The 21737-nt window shown below is 39.8% G+C and overlaps 1 protein-coding gene across 5 annotated transcripts in view; it reads left to right on the top strand.

The window, feature by feature from the left end:
- The first annotated feature begins 575 nt into the window (after positions 1-575).
- Positions 576-21737, top strand: part of RNF2 (ring finger protein 2) — a 106783-nt gene continuing 85621 nt past the window's right edge. For 2 of the 5 annotated variants that reach the window (XM_073803520.1, XM_073803517.1), the window contains exon 1: positions 20178-20198. The gene's annotated coding sequence lies outside the window, so the exon portion shown is untranslated. Of the gene's footprint in view, positions 853-11193; positions 13892-20177; positions 20199-21737 lie in introns of those variants that run through there. The other 3 variants (XM_073803507.1, XM_073803513.1, XM_073803505.1) reach the window with 3 other exon arrangements.

Here is a 21737-nt window from a genome sequence, read left to right as displayed (position 1 = left end):
CCTAAGAATCATTCAACACAATCCTCTCATTTTGCAAATGAGGAAAGTAAAGTCCAGAGCTATTATATAATTTAGTTAAGTCACATAGTTAAGAGACACATTGGAAGCTATAAACCCAGTTCGCCCAATCCCCAGTGCAGTCCATTCCTTCGTGCCACAAGTGCCTTCACATTAACTATCTGGTAGCGTTGGTTACCTTTTCCAGAGAACAGGTCATCTCACCAATAGTATATCTTGAGTTCACGGAACTCTTTCGTTACTTCAGTTTGTAGCTTAATTTATATACATTTTATATACTCTTTGGTAGACTAACTGGTTGTGTTTTAGGGAGTCACAGGCGAGAGCAGGAGTCTGAACCCGATCCCCAGCAGCCGGCCAGGGAGGCTTAACGGGGGTCACAGGTAGGGTCAGGAGACCTCAAGGAGAGAGAACGCCGAGTACGAAGTTGCGCAGTCGTCATCCGGGCATTGGCCGGGGGCTCCGTTGCCCCGCGGAGGGCGCCGGGGGGCGGGGCCGGACGGCCCGGGGCGGGGCGGTGGCTCGGGTCCTCCTGGCAGCACGCGGCGGCGCCCCCTCCCCTTGCGCCACGGGCCTCCTGGCGCAGTGCACGTCCCCGTCCCGCGCCTCCGCCCCCTCGCCCACTCGTTCCTTCCCGCCCTCTCCGCTGCGCCGGCCGAGCCGGCTTCCCCTCGGTCTCTCATGAATATTGAGCGGCCCCTGTTGTATTTCCCGAGCTCCATTGCGGAAGCCGAGGCTCGCCATATTGTGCGGCGGCGCCGGCAGCCGCGGCACCCTGTACCTGAGTCTCGCTCCGGCCGCGGCTAGCGCAGCCCCGGACTGGAGCAGGAGCCGGTGAGCGGGGCGGGCGGGTAGGCGAGGGGCGCGGAAGCGGCGGGCTCGGTCGCGCGTTAGCTCGGCGTGGCTGCGGGAGGCTGACGGCCGCCCCGGGGCCGGGGGGGGGGGTGTGTTCGCGGGGGTGTGAGGAGAGATGGCGCCGCCACCCCCGGCCGCTCTCGGGGCGGGGATGGCGGGGGAGGCGGCTTCTCATTGTTCCCGTTTCTTCGAGGGTCTTGGCGGGGGTGGGGAGTCCGGCTTGGGGAGGACCTCGTGGGCGAATCTCGGGGATTCCTTCCTTCGTGCGAACCGCTCGCTCCTCTGCGCGGAGGCCGGGGCTGCGGTGCGGCCCCCTCGCCTCCCGGGGCGGGGACCCCAACCTCTCCACGTCCGCTCTCCGGGGGCGAACCGCGTGGAATGCAGGGTTTTCCTCCCCGGGCTTCCCCCTCGCAGCCGGGTGTGTGTGTCCGCACTGTGGAGGGTGAGGTAGGGGCGCTTTATGCAAATAGCCCGCTTCCCCCCGGGGTGCTGGAGTCAGGGTTCGAGTGTAGAGGCGCTCCTCGGCGTCGGGGTTCTCTGTAGGCTGCGGGGAGACCCCTCCTGGTTAAAACATTCCTGGACTGCCGCTTGCTTGCTCGGGAGTATCTGTTGCTGCTTTCTGAAACCTCGAGGTTGCCCCGGAGGAGTCGTGGGGGGAGGGGGTGTCTTGGTTTGTTTCTGATGGAAGCTTCGCGTTTTGAACCCAGTCGTGTACGCTGAGGTCTTTGGTACCGACTGTCGCCGGGGAGCCCTCGTCCTGGTTGTCAGGATCATTTCCCTCCTACAGACGTTGCATCCATGCTCCCAGAGATACTGTTAGTAAAAATTGGTCTCTAAAACTTTGAGGTTCATTCCGATTATTTGGCCCCTAAGACCAATTATAGGCTTATCTCCTTGAATCTTTTTGGGGTATCTATTGCCTGGCTGTTAGAAGTTTTAGAGAATGTGTACCTTTACGTGGTAAAATGGTTTGAAAATGTCAGGTTTCTCGAAGGTGTGTAAAGATACTTGTTTGCTGTGAAAAGGGTAGCTTTGCATTCGGTATTGTAGTAATATGGTTTACTTCTTTTAAAAAGTAAAAAAATTGAGACATGGTTTCATTGTTTTAGACTGAGAATTATGTTTAAAACTAATGTGTGTGTGATTTGCATCACACAGTCTACTTTTGGTAGTTCCAAGATGATCAGCTGGAATACTTAGTGTAATTGGCAGATAATCTACTTTCCTCACTTGCATTAGAGTGTAGTTGTTGAGTATTTTAATAACTTAGATTGGTGTTAGAGCTTGGTTTTAAAGTGAGTGTTTCATCCTTTGACTTATAAAGCATTTAAATGGCAGCAATATGACTCTTGGTTATTCCTTTTTTCCCCTAAAATTTCTACTTGTCACAATCAACAGGTATCTTTTAAAATCTTGTTTGTACATTTAATGTGATTTTTAGTAAAATAATGGGTAGTTATATAAGACTCCATTTTCCAAGGCTAACACAGCAAATATGGCCCCTTACTTTTTCTAAGGATTGGAGATAATTTCCTTCAGGTACCGTTGTGGAATACACATTTGAGGTAAATTATAGTAGTTGTGAGAGTGAAATGGAGAATTTATGAAGGAAAACTGCCTGAGTAGGCTAGTCCGCTTGAGTATTAGAAAAAGATGCTGATGGTCCTCAAATGTGCTGCATAGAAAGGTTTTAAATTAGAACCATTAATATACTGTAGGCAATGCAGACATTCAACAGACTGCGAATTTTGAGTTTTTTCCTCTGCCTGTGTGGAACACTCAGACTGCTAGCTCCCAGGTTTGTGTGGATAGAAATATGGAGCAGGTCAGCAAACATCTTTGGAATTTCATTTGTCTATTACTGACCTGCAGCATGTGGTGTCAGGTCTGTCTCTTTAATTTGATTTATTCGTGATTTGTGTTTATATTATGCAGTCTTTGGAGTAAAGGTGATATATGTCTAATGAATAATATATAACCAGATGTTTCAGTGACAGTTTCTTTTCTATACATTAGCACAGAAGCATAATTCCTTCTAGCAAGAAAAGTGAGTTAACATTAAAATGCACTTTATTAAAATTACGGCAGCATTTCTGGTGTGACTTAAAGCACCTCACAGCTTTGTATCGACTCATTTGTTAAATCTGGGGAAACTAGACAATGTATCACAGTTTGCAGTTTTTAAAAAGGGAAAAATACTGTGAGATTATGTACAGTCTGAGGGCATACAGATCTACACTTGATTTTTAATTAATGTTTGTTACGCATGGTGTGGAAGACAGACATTGTCGTCAGACATTAGTTATTTAATTTCCTGATGTTTTTCATTTCTTTGGAATCTTTCAAGATATCAATAAGTTATTATAGTAACTTATTGAATGTTTATTTGCATTTAAGTGAGTAGATCCCCATATAATTTGGGTACAAAGGTACAGTAAAATTTACCCTGTCCATTCTCTGTAGATCCAGATATCCTGTCTATTCCCCACTGTCCCCCCCTCCCCCCAGACTTTCACTTTGTCTACCTAATGTGTCAGACGGGTCCTCTGGTGTCTCTTGTAAGGTGTATAGCTTGGTTGATTTTACATGGATATACTGACTGTGGTAATGGGACTTTTGGCAGTTAAGTAGCAGCTGGTGTTAGTATGTCCATGGGCAGGAGCTAGGTGATGAGTCCCCGAATTATGCTAAGGGAGTAGGTGGCCCCCTCTCCACTTCTATGCTTTGTGGAGGAACCCCAGTGAAACTGGCATGGACTTTCAACTTTAAAATTTTTTTCACTTCTCTTTTGTCTTATGGATGTTAGGCAGCCGAAGTGGACTAATATGTCTCGGGCTAGTGATACCTTTTCTTGGATGCTCAGGAACTATATACATACGTTACTAAGAATTCTGAGAAAGATTCTCATTGCTTGAATTTTCCTTCTCTCTACGTATCTGCCATTTTGTCATAATTTTTAAAAATCAATTTATTAAGTACAATAATGAAAAACTATTATTATTTTTTTTTTTGCGGTACGCGGGCCTCTCACTGTTGTGGCCTCTCCCATTGCGGAGCACAGGCTCCGGACGCGCAGGCTCAGCGGCCATGGCTCACGGGCCCAGCCGCTCCGCGGCAGGTGGGATCTTCCCGGACCAGGGCACGAATCCGTGTCCCCTGCATCGGCAGGCGGACTCCCAACCACTGCGCCACCAGGGAAGCCCCAAAAATTATTTTTGATATTAACCTCAGATTAAATTGTCTAATGAGGGCATTTTATTAAATGAAGTAACAAACCATAACATTTGAACAAAGCATTTTGGTCGTTTGTTTTCAACAGTTGTGTTGATTTGGGGCTCTTCTGCAAGAGGGATTTCTTTTTGTTCCTATGCTGTAGCGTGTAGTTATAGTTTATGAAGAAGTTGGATTCTAAACGTCAGTGCATAAAATGAAAAACACATGTAGTAAGAAATTATGCTTGAAAATCCCTTAGGATAGGAAAACATACCAATAAGTTCAGTTCAGCTTTAGTGTTGGAATAGATTGTTGTTTCTTTTGTTGAACACTAGATGAAGTAGTCAGCCTGCAGTATGGGCTGTGTTGAACACAGCAAAAAGAAAAAAAGTCTTTAAATATAAGAATCACATTCAGCGTGGCATCATGCTCATACCAGGAGAGGCTTGTGGGAACTGAGACCACTGAGGAACAGCAGACCAGCTCCACTATCTCACATTTTCTCTAGGATACATGTGCTCTAGTGAGAGGATGTGGGGGTGTGTGCTTGGAATAGCCTGAACTGTTTAAATGTTTCTGGTTTCCTCTCTTTTTTTTTCCTTTGCAAGCTGGATAGTTTAAATCACAAAAGTTAAATGATTTTTTTGTTGCAATTTAATAGACATTAATTTAAAGGGTTTGGTGGTTTTTTTCCCCTAAAATATATTTTACCTATAACTCCAATGTTCCTTTGCTTTTCCCTTCAGTAAAGAAGCAAGGTATCTCAGAGGAGAGCAGCTAGAATCACTGTGATTAACAATGTATTAGTGTCCAACAGAGAAAACAAACTTCAATAGGAATTTGAACAGAGGGGATTTAATATAGGGAGATGGGTAGATGAGTGTTAAGAGCAAAAAGAGAACGTTATAGTAATCAGGTAAAGAGCTCAGAGAAGAGGTTCTACTGGCCTGGTTCTGAACTTTTGAGGTCAGCCTTGTTGAGCTGCTGATTAGTTCTGGGGGATACTGAAAGAAGCTGGAGGCTGGAACCAATTGCTGCTGCCAGTAACTGGAAGGAAGTCCCCTCACCCATCTTCCTGCTTTCCCATCTCCATTCATTACCTCCATTGGCAAAGCCTAACAGGGAGCCCCCTGGCAGAAGAGTTGGTGAAATACAGTTGCACAGTCTCAGCCTAAGCACCACAGAGCAGTCTAGAGTGGTGGTTTTGGAGTTGAGAAACAGGGAGTAAATGACCTGCACAAGTAGTATAGATTCAAATAATTTAAATAGGGAATCCTGTCCTTACCTTGCCTGTTCAAAAAACATATATTGATTATGTTCTGTGTGCCAGACCTTCTGCTAGGGATTAGGGATAGAAAAATGAAGCGAATAGGGTCTCTTATTCAATTGAATAAGCAGAGATGACAAACTACCATACAGTGTGTTAAATGCAATAACAGATAAGTGATATGCTTTGGGAACCCAAAGGACATAGCAGCCTACTTGCCTCTTCTCTTCCCAGCTAAACCTAATGACTACTGTTTTTATTTGGTATCTTGATCAAATCCAATTTCATTCTGTTTGACTGCTGTCCTATGAAAGCTGTTTCTCTGAGATGCCTCAGATTTATCATGCAGTTATTGTCGTTAGTTAAGCATTTCTCTGTGCTTTATTTTTCTAGATAATAAAGACCATCATTTTCTCTGTACTTACAGCCTAGCCTAGTATTTCACACATAGAAGATGTTTGAGGAATATTCATTTTTGCAGTGGATAATGGGAATTAAAGTATTGCTCATTACCTTTGTAGACATTGTTTCCTCCTTCCAAGGTCACTAGAAAATAGTTTGGCTAGAGTGTTATGATCTTATAGATATGAGAATTGAAAGATTTAAATAATTGGTTAATATAAACTATATAGTACAAGTAACTGATCTACAAATAGGACTTCGGATTTCTGATGTGTTGTATTCCAGATCCAGCAGTTTTGGCAGGGATTTTGTTGGATGGCTAAATAAAATCCTCTTCTACTTCTCATTTTAGAGCCTAATGTTCTAAAATCTCAAATTATTTTGGGGTGGGGGGAGGAAGAAAAGAAGCCCCTCCTTTTATTTCTTAAAAATAAAAACATCATGCAGTTTCTATTTACATTGTTCTTTTTAGCTGTCTACTGTTTTCTTTTTTCTACTCACTGTGTTGATTACACTACCGCTATTAGCTATTGTAAAATGTGCAAATCTGCATACTTCGTTTCGACTTCTTTTTTAGAAGAGTATTCTGCGTGTTTCCCCCACCATACACAGACTATGTTGATTTAACTTAAAACCAACTGATTTTTCACTTATAAAAAGATGTATGCCTCCATGCCAGTAATTGCATTAAATCCTCACTATTTACACTATTTACTGTATAGAGTCTAATTCAGTCTGGGACGGCTGTCTGTATAGAGTCTAATTCAGTCTGGGACAGCTGTCTGTATAGAGTCTAATTCAGTCTGGGACGGCTGTCTTGGAATCCAGCCAAATGTTTTGTAGGCTTTCCTGTATTACAGAAGGGGTAGTGTTGTGTATAGTAGAAGGAGCTTCAGAATTGAAGGCAGGAGGCTTGGTTTCTAGGTCTGGTTCCACTACTAGCAAGATTCTTGGCCTTTCTGTTTTCTTTTCTATAAAAATAATAATAATAAAAAATAGCACTCTCGTTGACCTTCCATGTTATTTGTAAAGGTTTAAGAGGTAATGTAAAGAGCATTGTAAATGTAAGAGGGTGTATTTGAAGAAAGAGAGAGGGACAGATTGATCTGTGGCATGGATCTTGAAAGAGAGAAAGAGATTGATCTGCGGCATAGTTGTGTGTCTACTTTCAAGTTTTTGAGTCTCCATATTTAAAAGAAGATTTTTAGGGTGAAATGGAGTGTGGGAGGAGTTGTAGATGTCCTATAACCCTACTTTTCCCAAGTCTGGTCAATAGTGTAGTATTCCCAATCTCCTTAAATAATTGTCTGTTAAGGTTGATGTGCTTCATTAATTTCCTTTCACCAGGGCTAAGTATCTTATGTCATGAGACAATACCCCAAATTTATACACTTAGGCACAGAACTACCACTTTGCAGATTGTTTAAATGACAAGGGCCTAAGGAAGTAGAAGAAATAGATGCTGTTACTATTTTGACTGGAAATTACCTATTTTGGTTTTGTTTTATTTATGTTGTTTTATAATATCAATTACAGAAAATCTCCGTGCTTTTATTTTTTTGGTTACGTCAGGTCTTAGTTGCGGCACGTGGGCGCTTTAGTTGTGGCATGTGAACCCTTAGTTGCTGCGTGCATGTGGGATCTAGTTCTCTGAACAGGGAGCAAACCTGGGCCCTCTGCATTGGGAGCTTGGAGTCTTAACCACTACACCACCAGGGAAGTCCCTCTCTGTGCTTTTAAAAAGACACTTAGCAAGATTAGAAATTATACCTGTTGTTTAGTTTTTTTTTATTAACACCTTTATTGGAGAATAACTGCTTTACAGTGGTGTGTTAGTTTCTGCTGTATAACAAAGTGAATCAGCTATACATACACTTATATCCTCATATCTCCTCCCTCTTGCGCTTTCCTCCCACCTTCCCTATCCCCCCCCACCCCCGCCAGGTGGACACAAAGCAAGGAGCTGATCTCCCTGTGCTGTGCAGCTGCGTCCCACTAGCTATCTGTTTTACCTTTGTAGTGTGTAAATGTCCATGCCACTCTCTCACTTCGTCCCAGCTTACTCTTCCCCTCCCCATGTCCTCAAGTCCATTCTCTAGGTCTGTGTCTTTATTGCTGTCTTGCCCCTACGTTCTTCAGACACATTTTTTTTTTTAAGATTCCATATATATGTGTTAGTATATGGTATTTGTTTTTCTCTTTCTGACCTCACTCTGTACGACAGTCTCTAGGTCCATCCACCTCATTGCAAATAACTCAATTTAGTTTCTTTTTATGTTGTTTAGTTCTAATGAATTTAATTTCTTATCCTTGATCTTAAAAGTTTTTTTTGTTTCTTTGTGGGTAAATATGAACAATTTTTTTTGAATTTTATTTTATTTTTTTATATAGCAGGTTCTTATTAGTTATCCATTTTATAGATATTAGTGTATATATGTCAATCCCAATCTCCCAGTTCCTCACACCACCACCACCACCATCATGCCCCGCCACTTTTCCCACTTGGTGTCCATACATTTGTTCTCTACATCTGTGTCTCCATTTCTGCCCTGCAAACTGGTTCATCTGTACCATTTTTCTAGGTTCCACATATATGTTAATATACAGTATTTGTTTTTCTCTTTCTGACTTACTTCACTGTGTATGACAGTTTCTAGATCCATCCACATCTCCACAAATGACCCAATTTCATTCCTTTTTATGGCTGACTAATATTCCATTGTATATACGTACCACATCTTCTTTATCCGTTCGTCTGTCGACAGACATTTAGGTTGCTTCCATGACCTGGCTATTGTAAATAGTGCTGCAGTGAACATTGGAGTGCATATGTCTTTTTGAATTATGGTTTTCTCTGGGTATATGCCCAGTAGTGGGATTGCTGGGTCCTATGGTAATTTTAATTTTTTAAGGAAGCTCCATGCTGTTCTCCATAGTGGCTGTATCAATTTACATTCCCACCAACAGTGCAAGAGGGTTCCCTTTTCTCCATATCCTCTTCAGCATTTGTTGTTTGTAGATTTTCTGATGATGCCCATTCTAACTGCTGTGAGGTGATACTTCATTGTAGTTTTGATTTGCATGTCTCTAACAATTAGTGATGAGCAGCTTTTCATGTGCTTCTTGGCCATCTGTATGTCTTCTTTGGAGAAATGTCTACTTAGGTCTTCTGCCCATTTTTTGATCGGGTTGTTTGTTTTTTAATATTGAGCTGCATGAGCTGTTTATATATTTTGGAGATTAATCCTTTGTCCGTTTATTCGTTTGTGAATATTTTCTCCCATTTTGAGGGTTGTCTTTTCGTCTTGTTTGTAGTTTCCTTTGCTTTGCAAAAGCTTTTAAGTTTCATTAGGTCCCATTTGTTTATTTTTGTTTTTAATTGCGTTACCCTAGGAGGTGGATCAAAAGAGATCTTGCTGTGATTTATGTCAAAGAGTGTTCTTCCTATGTTTTCCTCTAAGAGTTTTATAGTGTCCAGTCTTACATTTAGGTCTCTAATCCATTTTGAGTTTTTTTTTGTGTGTATGGTGTTAGGGAGTGTTCTGATTTCATTCTTTTACATGTAGCTGTTCAGTTTTCCCAGCACCACTTATTGAAGAGGCTATCTTTTCTCCATTGTATATCCTTGCTTCGTTTGTCATAGATTAGTTGACCATATGTGTGTGGGTTTATCTCTGGGCTTTCTATCCTGTTCCATTGATCTTTATTTCTGTTTTTGTGCCAGTACCATATTGTCTTGATTACTGTAGCTTTGTAGTATAGTCTGAAGTCAGGGCGTCTGATTCCTCCAGCTCCATTTTTTCCCTCAAGACTGCTTTGACTATTTGGGGTCCTTTGTGTCTCCATACAGATTTTAAGATTTTTTGTTCTAGTTCCGTAAAAAAATGCCATTGGTAATTCGATAGGGATTGCATTGAGTCTGTAAATTGCTTTGGGTAGTATAGTCATTTTTGCAGTATTGATTTTTCTAGTCCAAGAACATGGTATATCTCTCCATCTGTTTGAATCATCTTTAATTTCTTTCATCAGTGTCTTACAGTTTTCTGCATACAGGTCTTTTGTCTCCCTAGGTAGGTACTTTATTCTCCCTTATTCTCCCCTAAGTATTTTATTCTTTTTGTTGCAGTGGTAAATGGGAGTGTTTCCTTAATTTCTCTTTCAGATTTTTCATCATTAGTGTATAGGAATGCAAGAGATTTGTGTGCATTACTTTTGTATCCTGCAACTTTACCAAATTCATTGATTAGCTCTAGTAGTTTTCTGGTGGCATCTTTAGGATTCTCTGTGTCATGCCATGTGCAAACAGTGACAGTTCTACTTTATCTTTTCCAATTTGTATTCTTTTTATTTCTTTTTCTTCTCTGATTGCAGTGGCTAGGACTTCCAAAACTCTGTTGAATAATAGTGACAAGAGTGGACATCCTTGTCTTTTTCCTGATCTTAGAGGAAATGCTTTCAGTTTTTCACCATTGAGAATGATGTTTACTGTGGGTTTGTTGTATATGGCCTTTATTATGTTGAGGTAGGTTCCCTCTATGCCCACTTTCTGGAGAGTTATCATAGATGGGTGTTGAATTTTGACAAAAGCTTTTTCTGCATCTATTGAGATGATCATATGTTTTTTATTCTTCAGCTTGTTTACATGGTGTATTACATTGATTTGCGTATTTTGAAGAATCCTTGCATCTCTGGGATAAATCCCATTTAATCATGGTGTATGATCCTTTTAATGTATTGTTGGATTCTGTTTGCTGGTATTTTGTTAAGGATTTTTGCATGTATATTCATGAGTGATATTGGTCTGTAATTTTCTTTTTTTGTTGTATCTTTGTCTGGTTTTGGTATCAGGGTGATGGTGGCCTCATAGAATGAGTTTGGGATTGTTTCTTCCTCTGCAGTTTTTTGGAAGAGTTTGAGAAGGATGGGTATTAGCTCTTCTCTAAATGTTTGATAGACTGTGAAGCCATCTGGTCCTGGACTTTTGTTTTTTGGAACATTTTTTTTTTTTTTTAGCGGTACGCGGGCCTCTCACTGTTGTGGCCTCTCCCGTTGTGGAGCACAGGCTCCGGACGCACAGGCTCAGCGGCCATGGCTCACGGGCCCAGCCGCTCTGCGGCATGTGGGATCTTCCTGGACCGGGGCACGAACCCGTGTCCCCTGCATCGGTAGGCGGACTCTCAACCACTGCACCACCAGGGAAGACCTGTTGGAACATTTTTTTTTGTTTTTTTTGCGGTACGTGGGCCTCTCACTGCTGTGGCCTCTCCCGTTGCGGAGCACAGGCTCTGGACGCGCAGGCTCAGCGGCCATGTCTTACGGGGCCAGCTGCTCTGCGGTATGTGGGATCCTCCCAGACCGGGGCACGAACTCATGTCCCCTGCATCGGCAGGCAGACTCTCAACCACTGCGCCACCAGGGAAGCCCCTGTTGGAACATTTTAAATCACAGTTTCAATTTCATTACTTGTGATTGATCTGTTCATATTTTCTATTTCTTCCAGGTTGTCCATTTTATTGGCATAGAGTTGCTTGTAGTAGTCTCTTAGGATGCTGTGTATTTCTGCGGTGTCTGTTATAACTTCTCCTTTTTCATTTCTAATTTTATTGATTTGAGTTCTCTCCCTCTTTTTCTTGATGAGTCTGGCAGTGGTTTATCAATTTTGTTTATCTTCTCAATGAACCAGCTTTTAGTTTTACTGATCTTTGCTGTTCTTTTCTTTGTTTCTATTTCATTTATTTCTGCTCTGATCTTTATGATTTCTTTCCTTCTGCTAACTTTGGGTTTTGTTTGTTCTTCTTTCTCTAGTTCCGTTAGGTGTAAGGTTAGTTTGTTTATTTGAGATTTTTTTTGTTTCTTGAGGTAGGCTTGTATAGCTATAAACTTCCCTCTTGGAACTGCTTTTGCTGCATCCCATGGGTTTTGAATCGTCGTGTTTTCATTGTCATTTGTCTCTAGGTGTTTTTTGATTTCCTCTTTGATTTCTTCAGTCATCTCTTGGTTATTTAGTTATGTATTGTTTAGCCTCCGTGTGTTTGTGTTTTTTACGTTTTATTCCATGTAGTTGATTTCTAATCTCATAGTGTTGTGGTCAGAAAAGATACTTGATACAATTTCAGTTTTCTTAAATTTACTGAGGCTTGATTTGTGACCCAAGATGTGATCTATCCTGGAGAATGTTGCGTGCGCACCTGAGAAGCAAGTGTAATCTGCTGTTTTTGGATGGAATGTCCTATAAATATCAATTAAATCTATCTGGTCTGTTGTATCATTTAAAGCTTCTGTTTCCTTATTTATTTTCATTTTGGATGATCTGTCCATTGGTGTAAGTGAGGTGTTAAAGTCCTCCACTATTATTGTGTTACTGTCAATTTCCTCTTTCATAGCTGTTAGCAGTTGCCTTATGTATTGAGGTGCCCCTATGTTTGGTGCGTATATATTTATAATTGTTATATTTTCTTCTTGGATTGATCCCTTGGTTATTATGTAGTGTCCTTCCTTGTCTCTTGTAACATTCTTTATTTTAAAGTCTATTTTATCTGATACGAGTATTGCTACTCCAGCTTTCTTTTGATTTCCATTTACATGGAATATCTTTTTCCATCCGCTCACTTTCAGTCCTAGGTCTGAAGTGGGTCTCTTGTAGACAGCATATATATGGGTCTTGTTTTTGTATCCATTCAGCAAGCCTGTGTTTTTTGGTTGGAGCATTTAATCCATTCACATTTAAGGTAATTATCGATATGTATGTTCCTATGAACATTTTCTTAATTGTTTTGTGTTTGTTTTTGTAGGTCCTTTTTTTCTCTTGTGTTTCCTACTTAGAGAAGTTCCAAATGCTCTACAAGCATTTGTAGTAGAGCTGGTTTAGTGGTGCTGAATTCTCTTAGCTTTTGCTTGTCTGTAAAGCTTTTGATTTCTCCATGGAATCTGAATGAAATCCTTGCCAGTTAGAGTAATCTTGGTTGTAGGTTCTTCCCTTTCATCACTTTAAATATGTCATGCCACTCCCTTCTGGCTTGTAGAGTTTCTGCTGAGAAATCAGCTGTTAACATTATGGGAGTTCTCTTGTATGTTATTTGTTGTTTTCCCTATTGCTTTCAGTAATTTATCTTTGTCTTTAATTTTTGCCAATTTGATTATTATGTGTCTCGGCATGTTTCTCTTTGGGTTTATCCTGCCTGGGACTCTTGTGCTTCTTGGACTTGGTGGCTGTTTCCTTTTCAATGTTAGGGAAATTTTCAACTATAATCTTTTCAAATATTTTCTCAGGTTCTTTCTCTCTCTCTTTTGCTTCTGGGACCCCTGTAATGAGAATGTTGTTGTGTTTAATGTTGTCGCAGAGATCTCTTAGGCTGTTTTCATTTCTTTGCATTGTTTTTTCTTCATTCTGTTCCGTGGCAGTGAATTCCACCAGTCTGTCATCCAGGTCACTTATCCATTCTTCTTCCTCAGTTGTTCTGCTATTTATTCCTTCTAGTGTATATTTCATTTCCGTTATTGTATGTTTGTTCTTTAATTCTTCTCACTGTTTGTTCTTTAATTCTTCTAGGTCTTTGTTAAACATTTCTCGCGTCTTCTCTATCTTTGCCTCCATTCTTTTTCTGAAGTCTTCGATCATCTTCACTATCATTATTCTGAATTCTCTTCCTGGAAGGTTGCCTATTTCCACATCATTTAGTTGGTTTTCTGGCATTTTATCTTGTTTCTTTATCTTGTACATAGCCCTCTGCCTTTTCATCTTGCCTGTATTTCTGTGAATGTGGTTTTTGTTCCACAGGCTGCAGGATTGTAATTCTTGCTTCTGCTGTCTGCTCTCTGGTGGCTGAGGGTATCTAAGAGGCTTGTGCGAGCTTCCTGATGGGAGGGACTGATGTGTTTTGCTCTGGTGGGCAGAGCTCAGTAAAACTTTAATCCTCTTGTTTGCTTATGGGTGGGGCTGGGTTCCCTCCCTTTTGGTTGTTTGGCCTGAGGCGACCCAACACTGGAGCTTACCCAGCTCTTTGGTGGGTCTAATGTGGACTCTGGGAGGGCTCACACCATGGAGTACTTCCCAGAACTTCTGCTGCCAGTGATCTTGTTCTCATGGTGAGACACAGCCACCCCCCACCTCTGCAGGAGACCCTCCAACACTAGCAGGTAGGTCTGGTTCAGTCTCCTGTGGGGTCACTGCTCCTTCCCCTGGGTCCCGATATGCAGACTACTTTGTGTGTGCCCTCCACGAGTGGAGTCTCTGTTTCCCCCAGTCCTGTCAATGTCCTGCTATCCAATCCCGCTAGCCTTCGAACCTGATTCTCTAGGAGTTCCTCCTCCCGTTGCCGGACCTCCAGGTTAGGGAGCCTGACGTGGGGCTCAGAACCTTCACTCCGGTGGGTGGACTTCTGTGGTATAAGTGTTCTCCAGTTTGTGAGTCACCCACCCAGCAGTTATGGGATTTGATTTTATTGTGATTGCCCCCCTCCTACCATGTCATTGTGGCTTCTCCTTTGTCTTTGGATGTGGGGTATCTTTTTTGGTGAGTTCCAGTGTCTTCCTGTCAGTGATTGTTCAGTTAGTTGTGATTCTGGTGCTCTCGCAGTGAGAGCACGTCCTTCTACTCCACTATCTTCAGTGTCGATCTTAAAATTTTTAACTGACATATTTGTGAAGAAAGCATGCCTCATAGAATTAGTGGAAAGATGCTTTTTTATTTTTGTGAGGTACTGTTCTCTAGGAATGTTTCCTCTTGTGATTGTAAAATAATGGAAGCATGTTAAAGGCTCTCAAATATTGATAGTTGAATTTTGTCTAAAATATTAAGACTAAATTTCTCCATTCTTAATGTTATTATGATCAGTTATGTTTGTATTCAGATGTGGGTCTCATTTACCAGTTTGAGTTAACTAGTCATAATTTATCAGTTTAGTGTCCTGAAATATTTTTTTTTCCTGAGAAGTCTCTATAACTTGAAAATTTAATGTTACAGTTTTGTATAATTTAAATAACATGATTGTCAATTCCAGTTTACTTTATTCTGAAGCCTTTGAGTAAAGGATACTGGAATAATTGATTTAGGAGAATTAAGACAATACGGTTGTGCCAGTGAGAAAAAAACAGTTTTACAGAGTCAAGAAGCTGTCATTCACTTCTTAAATGGATTGTTTTTAGTTTTAATCCCTATGTGCAAAATAGTGCTTAGTCCTTTGAAAAGTAATTAAGAGCTAAGAATGGGAAAAAAATCCATGAATTAAGTTGTCTTTTTAATGAAATATAATAACTTTCAGTTGTCACTTTATTAATTAAAATTTTTTTACTGGAAAATTTAAGAAATGGAAAAAAACATGCTTTCAATACTCAGTTTTAATTGCTCTTAAATTTTGATGTATTTCCCTTTGGAAATAAATTTTAGCCTTTGGCTTTTGTTTTGTTTGAAACATAGTTTTAACTGTCTTTTGTATATAGACTTAAATTTATGTTTATTTTAAAATCTAACTTTAGAGATCACTAACATTTTCTATGCCATAACCAATTTGGTAACATTTTTGATGATTACGTAATATTTCAGGTGGATGTACCATAGTGTATTTATACACTTCCTTGTGGTTGGATCCTAAGGTTCCTTTTAGCTTTATGTTGATGGTAGGGAAGTACAACATTCATTGTGGCAACCAGATGGAAGTAATTAACAAGTAGTACCTATTGTCTCCATAAGTTTATCTTTGCAAGAATAAACCTGTGTTTTTTTAATTGAAGTATAGTTGATATACAATGTTGTGTTAATTTTTGCTGTACAGCAAAGTGATTCAGTTATATGTATACATATGTTCTTTTTTAATTCTTTTCCATTATGGTTTATCACAGGACATTGAATATAGTTAGTAGGACCTTGTTATTTATCCATTCTATATATACTAGTTTCCATCTGCTAACCCCAACTCCCAATCCTTCCCTCCCTCACTCCCCTCCCCCTTGGCAACCACAAGTCTGTTCTCTATGTCTGTGAGTCTGTTTCTGTTTGATAGCTAGGTTCAGTTGTGTCACATTTTAGATTCCACATTTAAGTGATATCATATGGTATTTGTCTTTCTGACTTTACTTCGTATGGTAGTCTCTAGGTCTATCCATGTTGCTGCAAATGGCATTATTTCATTCTTTTTTTTATCTCTGAGTAGTACTCCACTGTATATATATACCACATCTTCTTTACCCATTTATCTGTTATAGACATTTAGCTTGCTTCCATGTTTTGGCTATTGTAAATAATGCTGCTGTGAACATTGGGGTGCATGTATCTTTTCGAATTATAGTTTTGTCTGGATATGTGCCCAGGAGTAGGATTGCTGGATCATATGGCAACTCTATATTTTTAGTTTTTTGACGAACCTCCATACTGTTCTCCATAGTAGCTGTACCAGCTTACATTCCCACCAACAGTGTGTAGGAGGGTTCCTTTTTCTCCATATCCTCTCCAGCGTTTGTTATTTGTAGACTTTATGATGGCCATTCTGACTGGTGTGAGGTAGTGTCTCACTGTCGTTTTGATTTGCATTTCTCTAATAGTTAGCCATGTTGAGCATCTTTTCGTGTGCCTGTTGGCCATCTGTATGTCTTCTTTGGAGAAATGTGTCTTTGGGTCTTCTGCCCATTTTTCGATTGAGTTGTTTGTTTTTTTGTTGTTGAGTTGTATGAGCTGTTTATATATTTTTGAAATTAAGCCCTTGTCAGTTGCATCATTTGCAAATATTTTCTTCCATTCCAGAGGTTGTCTTTTAGTTTTGTTTATGGTTTCTTTTCCTGTACAAGAATTTGTAAGTTTGATTGGGTCCCATTTGTTTATTTTTGCTTAAAATAAACCTGTCTTTGATGGCAGTGGCTTGTTGTGCAGTACAGCTGAAGAAAACTGAGAAGCAGTTAGAGAAGGTAGCCTCCGTTTCCCTGTTTAAGATTTGGAATTCTTTTTTAGACAGTGTGTAGCAAGTGTTTTTGACCTTCAGTCCAAGGATCTCTTAAGGATCCATGAGTAGTCTGGAATTTTGCTTGTGTGTTCTTTTGTATTTTTTTTTTTTTTGTATTCTGCACCCCACCCCCCAGAGATGAGATTTCCTAGCTTTCATCAGATTCTCAAGGGGCATATAGACTCAGAAAAGTTAAGGGCCATGGACTTACAGGATTTTGTTTAAAAAGTGGAGGTAGAGGGAAAACTATATTTAAAAAGTGCCTGAAAACAGTAAAACTGTCTGTTGTATCAAACTACTGTTAGTTTTCCTTTCCGTTTATTGTTCAATAATATTGAATCAGTTTTCCTTAGGAGAGAAAGGGTTTTGCTGCTTTCGCTACTTAAATTCTTCTTTACTGTAGTATTATTATGGTTTTCTTTTTTTAACATTGGTTGTTTGAAGAACTCACATTAAGATTTTCAAAGTCTAATTGCTAATAAGTAACTTTGCCCTAATAGACATATACATATGTCTATATATTTTTAATGTATACATATTTGAATATCTTTTTAAATTGCTAACCAGGAACTCTGCTGTAATGGACATTAAAAATATACGTATACACACACACACACACACACATATATATCACCTAAAACATGCTCATTTTACAGGTAAAGAGGATAAGAGGTATATATCGACTTGCTCAGTCATGTTGATTTCTAGTATATATGAGCTATGCCAGATTTTTGCTGCTTTTATGAATCTAGAGGTTATGCTAATCTTTATATTTATTAGAGCTATAAGACATCTTTCTATCCTTAAAGTTTCTGGTTTCTTTTTTCTTCATCTAAGACCCCGGCCTTTGAAACTGCAGAAGCTGCTTTTTGCCAGTTTTAAACTTTTTTTGATGCAAGTTGCAGAAACCAGGAGATAGGGGCAGAAGAGAAATCAGTTTACCTTTTGAAATTGTATCAAGAGCCCAATATGAGAATTGAGGTCTCCTGAATCCCTGTCTGGCTGCTACTGTTTTCCATAACAGTTGCTTTTCTGCAAAAGAAAATCTACCCTAAGTAAAGGGACACCAGAAACACATTCTTTACTTCTCCAATCTTATCTATTGTTTTAAAACTGTTAAAATCTGTGCTTGTTGTATTTTGGTAATAATAGTAATGGGAGTTGAAAAATAGAGGGAAACCCCCTCTACAAACTCCAGCAACTGTGTGTTATCTTCTAAAATAGAACTTTTACATAGCTATGATTGTAGCACAAATGCAAGTTAGTGGCCTCTCTCATCTCTTTACCTTACAAGTATTACTACTTATTGCATATGGTATTAATAATTGTTATTTTTAATGATTGAAGAAATTTCCCGATGTTGATGTTGCAGCAGATGTCTCCATGCTGATGGCATTATTATTGTAGTAGTAGTAATAATAATAATTGGCGTGGTAGTTAAAGGCATGGCTTTCTTAGTCAGATAGACCTGAGTTTGAGTCTTTCCTCTGACCCTGTGAGACCTTTAAACAAGTTGCTTGCTTGTTTGTTTATTCAGTTATTTATATTTTGGCTTGATTTCCTTATTTATTAAATGTGGGCAGTAATAGTACATATTTCATAGGGTTGTTAGAATTAAGCAAGATTTCATATAAAGTGGTAAATACTCTGTAGATGTTACCTGTTATTATTAATAGCATTATTTTCTGGGACTGGTATTACTGGGTGCAAGAATATGAATGTTTTGTATCTCTGGAAATGGATTGCCTAGCTGTTTTCTGAAAGGGTTATTCCAGTTGCTGTTGGGAGAATGTGGAGGCATCAGCCTTCAGCTTTCTTATCTTTCTCAATCTTATTTTTTCTTTTCTGCCCTTGTCAGAAATTTAGACCCTGTTGGTATATTTTCTGTGACACAGGGAATGTTGCTGTTACTTTGTACATTGTTACTTGCTAAAGCTAATGTGTGTTCATCAGCACTTCTGCTGCTTCTGACAGGAATCTGCACTTGATAGGCATTTCTCTTCCCAAGAAAGGATGACAACCTTGGTATACCACTTTTCAAAAGTTGTTAACATCAGACTTCCCTGGTGGTCCAGTGGTTAAGATGCTGAGCTTCCAAAGCAGGGGGCATGGGTTGGATCCCTGGTCGGGGAACTAAGATCCCATATGCTGTGCAGTGCAGCCAAAAAAAAAGTTGTTAACATCTATTCTGACATGTAGGGTTTTGGACTAAAAGTCGTTAGTTACTAGAATTCTCTTTTTAGCTTTGCCATTAATGATAAGCATATGTAAATCTTTAAGCTTTGCTTTATGCTTTACTTGTGTTTCATATCTCTCTCTCAAAAATAGAAATACAAATCTGTTTCTGCCGTTAAATCTGCAGGTTTTTATTGGGAGCCAACCATGTATGCTGATGGCATAGAGCAACAGTCCACAGTCAGTAGTAAGCTGGTTACACACATCAGTATGCTCCCCTGTTTACAGTTTCCTGTAATCTGGGTACGGATGTGAAGTGAAGTTGGTACTCCCTCTTGCTCTACTTAGGAACTCAGAATTTTTCTGCTCTGCTCAGCAAATTATCAATGTCCTTTGTGTCTCTTGGTCTTGTAGCATGGGGAGAATGAAAATTAATCTCTCTCTAAGAATGTGGTTAGTTTGTGGTATAGAGCTGGTGCATGTTCAGGGCTGAGGACCTAGATTATGCTAGAGTTTGAGGTCTAAACTATAGTACTAGTGAGTCAGTAGTTTGGCAGTAGGTCGCTAGATTCAAATAATTGGTTGAAGCAGTTGACTGGGAACCCCTTAGGCAAGCAGAGGTTGATACATGTTAGAAGAGTTACAGAATCCAGACTGGCAGACGAGAACCAGGAGGTAAAGTGCCACTGTTATGGACTGTCTTGTCAGAGGGACAGACAACTAAGAATTCAGGAAATCAACAAAAATGGGAGGTTCTGACCAAATGGAGCAAAGAAGAAAAAAATAACAGGAGGAAAAAGCAAACAAAACCCGCCACGCGTACAGCCTCTAGCACAAAGATACCAGTTCAGAGGAAAATGTATAGCTAGCTCACTGTTTAAAATATGTATGCAAGCATACCAGATGAATGTGGAGAGCTATGGTATCAGCTCTTTTCTTTAAGACAAGGAAAAAAGTGCAGAAAGCTTTGTATATGACTTAGAATGCTAGACTGTGAACTTTAATGCACAATACGCCTCTTTTTGACCTGCTTTGAAAAGAAAAGAGTGGAGGAAACGACTGGTCGAGGTTGGTTGAAGTGTTCAAGTTGCTAAAGGTAGAATACCTTCTTAGCTCAAGAGGACACGACTGTGTTAGGCTTTGTACTATTAAGGATATTTAAGCAAGCTTTTTTTTTTTTTTTTGCGGTACGTGGGCCTTTCACTGTTGCAGTCTCTCCCGTTGCGGAGCACAGGCTCTGGACGCGCAGGCTCAGCGGTCATGGCTCATGGGCCCAGCCGCTCCGGAGCATGTGGGATCTTCCCGGACTGGGGCACGAACCTGTGTCCACTGCATCGGTAGGTGGACTCTCAACCACTGCGCCACCAGGGAAGCCCTTAAGCAAGCTTTTTGATCCACAAAATATGAGAGCTAAGGGGGCTCTTGATATTACTTAATGTAAATTCTTAAACTTAACAAATAGGGAAACTAGATTCTCAGTTAAAGTGACTAGCCTTAGTTCACCCAAGAATTTGGAAGCAGACCTTCGTTACTATTTGAGTATATTTGTAGAAGATTTGTGGCTATTCCTGTTTCAGTAACCGATCTTCCTGTTATCAAATTGTCTCCACCTAGTGGCAACAAATATTTTGCAAGGCTGAGTACAACCACTGGGGAAAAAACTGCAGGGGGCCTTTATTCCTCACTGCTTTTGAGGAGGTCAGCCTGGTGACAGTTGTGTTGTTTTGGGGAAGGGAAAGGAGACAGTGTGCCTAATGCTTAGTACATTTTCCGTAACCTTATAGGAATTTGTAAACTCTTTATACTTGAATTAGGCAGCACATTTATCGTTGACCATGTAAGAAGTTCGTGTGTTAAGCTTGTACTCTTTTCATGTACACACACACACACACACACACACACACACACACACATATTATATAAGCAAATATGTATATATACTCACATATATACTTTTCCCCCCTCTTTTCCCATCTTTATAATGAGTTAAAAGATAGCATGATAACTTCATCAGTGGAGAATAGATGAACTAAACAATAAATGATGTTGGGACAATTGCCAATGATGTTGGGGGGGGGTTCTGTGGAGGGGAACAGGTCCCAACCTTTGTAAAAAATGAAATTCTGAAAGTATTAGAATAAAGTATGGGTGGATGGTGGATATTGTGTACAATTTTAGAGTATGAATTAGCTTTCCAAAGAAGCCATAGAGGAAAAGATAAATACATTAAAAATATATAAAAAATAAAATCTATGGCCTAAAGAAGCCAAAGGCAAAAGACAGCAAACTGGGGGAAAATATTTAACAGTCATGACAAGCAAAAGGTCAATTTCCTTAACAGAAAAAGTTCTTACAAATTAATTTTTTAAAAAACTAATAGAAATGGATATGAATAAGTAATTGACAGACCCCCCCAAAAATGGCCAACAAAGCTCTGAAAAGATACTCAGCTTCACTCATGGTTGAAGCCTTGCAAATTAAAACAACAATGAAATATTTCCCACCGATCAGATTCGGCAGGCTTTTTAACAGTGTTGCTAATTCTTAATTGGTAAAAGGGTACATTGGTCTAGCAATTTAGCAGTATTTGTCTGAATAAAAAAAGTTACCTGCTTTTTGATCCAGTAATTACACTTTTAGGAATTTGCCTAGGCAGCATCTTATCTAATATAATTTTCTGTCAAATGAAAAGTCAACAAAACATACATTAAACTAATAAACGAATGAATGAATGAATGAATGGTAAACCACATCTTTATTGGGGAACAATTTCAGGAACTTATAGTATCATTTGGAAATGCCAGGAGTTTCCTAAGGTCACTTAAAACTAATCTTTAGCTAGAACAGTTCTCAAACCTGGCTATACATAAAAACCA

Source organism: Tursiops truncatus, chromosome 1 (genome assembly GCF_011762595.2).
Source record: "Tursiops truncatus isolate mTurTru1 chromosome 1, mTurTru1.mat.Y, whole genome shotgun sequence".
In the NCBI taxonomy this organism is placed as follows: Eukaryota; Metazoa; Chordata; class Mammalia; order Artiodactyla; family Delphinidae; genus Tursiops; species Tursiops truncatus.
This window is presented reverse-complemented; position numbering and strand designations above follow the sequence as displayed.